This window comes from Alexandromys fortis, unplaced genomic scaffold, assembly GCF_014885135.2.
Source record: "Alexandromys fortis isolate MF-2015 unplaced genomic scaffold, M_Fortis_MF-2015_v1.1 scaffold_56, whole genome shotgun sequence".
NCBI lineage: Eukaryota > Metazoa > Chordata > Mammalia > Rodentia > Cricetidae > Alexandromys > Alexandromys fortis.
The window spans coordinates 9,228,326-9,231,941 of record NW_026067935.1 but is presented as its reverse complement, the minus strand read 5'-3'; the positions used below and the strand labels follow the sequence as shown (position 1 = coordinate 9,231,941).

Genomic DNA, 3,616 nt, shown 5'->3' with positions numbered 1-3,616 from the left:
GGGCATCTCACTGTTTGGGTTACACTGTGGAGGTTGTGCTGTGGACTCTGCGGTAACCGGCCTGCATGCTTTGGGGTGGTTCTCTCTGTCTCCCATCTCACTGGAGGAGTGGCAGGTACAGATGCAGGCCATTGCATCCAGCTGTCTTCGTTTTAAAACATGGGTGCCAGGGATCAAACCAGGCCGTCAGGTTCCCACGGCAAGCCATCTCAGCATCTCCTAGCTCTGTAGTCTCCACTATAATTGGGGAGCTTTATTCCTTCCTCCGTTTGTTGGTTTTGTTTTGTGTGTGTTCATGCTCTGTCGTTATATTACAGGAGTGCTGTAACTGGGTTTTCATCATGGACCGTCTGTTCAGCATAATAAAACGTCTGTCTACAGCAGTCTCTTTGTCCTGAAGTCTGTTGTTCATTAAAAATTAATGAATTATTCTTAATATGTTGTTTGATGTTAGGTTTATTATGCTATTTGATATTTAGATGTAGACAAACTCTTCTTTTGGGCCACTGGCTCTTCAATAACCATTATTGTTAATTATGAAAGCTCTGCTGATCACTTACAATTGTTTCTAACTAGCGTTTATAATTTAAATCAACCTGTTTCTATTCATTTATGTTTCACCACGAGGCCTTTACCTCTATGGCATTTTGTACATCCCACTCATCCATGTCTGACTGACTTTTCCTCCATCTTTGCCGCTCTTCTTTCCTGCATCCTCCATGTCGGGAAATCCTGCCTAGCTACAGGTCCTTCAGCTTTTTACTAACCCAGTAACAATGACACATCTTCACCCTACACAAAAAGATTACTCCACAGAGTTTACATCGTGAAATAGTCCAGCTCTGAAGACTGCTGTCTGTAGAAGTTGTTGTAAGATTAGTGCTTCTGTCCCAGCACTCAGGGAGGTACAAGCAGGCAGATTTCTGAGTTCGAGGCCAGCCTGGTCTACAGAGTGAGTCCACAGAGAAACCTTGTCTCAAAAAAAAAAAAAAAAATTACGTGCTCTTTGGCGATCTCAGTAGAGTGACATCGTCTTTAAACCCTGCCTGGCAATCCCTGACACACTGCCGTGATGCCCAGGGAAGACGGAGTCACTTGGAAATCCAGCTACTTCCTTAAGATCATCCAGCTTTTGGATGATTACCCAAAATGGGAGCAGACAACGTGGGCTCCAGGCAGATGCAGCAGATCTGCATGTCCCTGCGAGGGAAGACTGCGGTGCTAAGGGCAAGAATGCCATCATGATGTGCAAAGCCATTGGAGGGCACCTGGCAAACCATCCCAGCTCTGAAGAAACTGTTGCCTCATATCTGGGGGAATGCAGACTTTGAGGGCCCCATGGAAATTAGAGACATTAGGTCAATAAGGTGCCAGCTGCTGCCGGTGCCGGAGCCATCGCCCCATGCGTTGGTCACTGTGCCAGCCCAGAACACTGCTCTGGGGCCCAAGAAGACCTCCTGCTTCCAGGCTTTAGGCATCACCGCTAAAGTCTCCAGGGGGCACCTCTGAAATTCTGAGTGATGTGCAGCTGATAAAAACTGGAGACCAAGTAGGAGCCAGTGAAACCACACTGCTGGGCATGCTGAACATCTCCCCCATCTCTCTTAGGCTGATCGTCCCGCAGGTGTTTGACAACAGCGGTGTTTACAACAGTGCCCGACTGCACTCCTGCTTCCTAAAGGAGGCCGAAATGTTGCCTCGGTGCCACGCTGTCATCAATAAGTATGAGCCGGTCTTGGCTCTGTCTGTAAAGACTGAGTACGCCTTCCTACATGCTGGAAAGCTCAAGGTCTTCTTGGCTGATCCATCCGCATTTGTGGCCGCTGCCCTCGTAGCTGCCGCTGCCGCTGCCGCTGTGGCTCTTCTTCGGCCCCAGCCAAATCTGTTCTTTGACTAATCCCTTCAAAGCAAACAATTTAGCCAGCTTAATTTGAGAAATAAAGCTTCTTTCTTTCTTTTTTAGAAAAGTGTTTCTGTGGTATATAGTTTTACATCCTTATACCTGCAACTGGTATCTATTTAATAGGTATATCTTTAATTCTTTTCCAGTGAGCATAGGAAACAATGTTTTATTATTCTGATTCCATACACACAGATCATTGCACTTTACTGGCATCTCTTACACAATGTATAGTTTTTTTTTTAAACTCAAGTTTGATAAACTCTCGTGCTTCATTAGCGTGTCTAATGAACTTGGGTTTACCAGATCCTTTCTACACTGGGGAACAAACCCAGAGATTTGCACATCCAAGGCAAATCCTATCTGCCGCAGAGCTACATCACAGTCACAGCCCTCAACGTACATTTAAAATAACTTTATGCCAGGTGGTGGCAGTGCATGACTTTAGGCCCAGCATTCCAAAGGCTGAGGCAGGCAGATCTCTGAGTTTTGTAGATCAGCCTGGTCTACAGAGTGAGTTCCGGGACAGCCAGGGCTGCACAGAGAAACCTGGTCTCAAAAATCCAAAAAATAAATAAATAAAGTAATTTTAAGTGACTGCATTTAACCTCTGTATTGCTGTTTGTTTTATTCGTGTGCATGTGTGTGTGCGCTGTGTGTGTTCATGCATGCAAGCATGTATGCATGTGTGTGTATGTGTGTGTGCATGCATATATGCATGCGTGTATGTGTATGTGTGTGTATACATGTATTCAGGAGCCTTTGGAGGCCAGAAGACACTAGAGCCTGATGTGGTCGCTGAAAGCAGGTCCTCCAAACACACTCTAGCGAACCATCTCTCCACACCCCAGTATTTGATTTTTTTTTCATGTGTTTTGCTCTTGTTTCTTCCTCCCCCATCTTTTAATTACTTGGGCATATTAAATATTCGATCTCCTTATTATCTATAATAGAGTCTTTGTCTTATATGATTAGTGGTTACTTTAGGATTTACAAATATCATTTCAATCTAGGCTACTGTGTTTAAATAATAAGAATTAGTGTTTAAGTTATGAAACAACGGTGCATTTTAATACTTTCTATTCTGTTCGTCGTTTACATGTTCTCTTCCTATAGTCAAAATAAAGCCTGCAATGTGTTGTCATTCTCTAAAACGTCTTCTTTTCAGTGATGTGTGTGTGTTTGTGTGTACGCACATGTGTGCAGGCACTCCAGGAGCCCGGAAGAGAATGTTAGAGCTCCTGGAGGTGGCGTTACAGTTGCGTGGGAGTCACTTGAGGTGGATTCCAGAAACCAAGCTCAGGCCCCCTGGAAGAGCAGTGAATGCTCCTAACCACGGAGCCGTCTCTCCAGCCCTGGGACGGTTTGCTTGTTTATTTGTTTTTAATTTAACTAAATATCTTCTGAGAAGTTTAAAGAGGAAAGCAGTGTTTTACACTCATCTTCATATTTACTGTCTCTGGTACTCTAATCCTGATTTCATTTATTTTTCTACCAGATATAATTTTCTTTTAGTCTAAAGATTTAAGTTCCCAATAGATCATATATTGGCAGTGAAATTCTCTGAGCTTCATTTGTTTGAAAATGTCTTCACTCCCCTAAAAGTTTGAGATTTTTAATATAGATTCTTGTTTGATAGGTTTTCCTTTTATTTTTAATTTGTTTTTTATTTATGTGTATCTATCTATCTATCTATCTATCTATCTATCTATCTAT

The 3,616-nt window shown here is 43.2% G+C and overlaps 1 pseudogene; it reads left to right on the top strand.

Annotated features, from left to right (window-relative positions):
• The first annotated feature begins 1,072 nt into the window (after positions 1 to 1,072).
• On the top strand, positions 1,073 to 1,897 carry LOC126504350 (60S acidic ribosomal protein P0-like; annotated as a pseudogene).
• Positions 1,898 to 3,616: the final 1,719 nt, after the last annotated feature.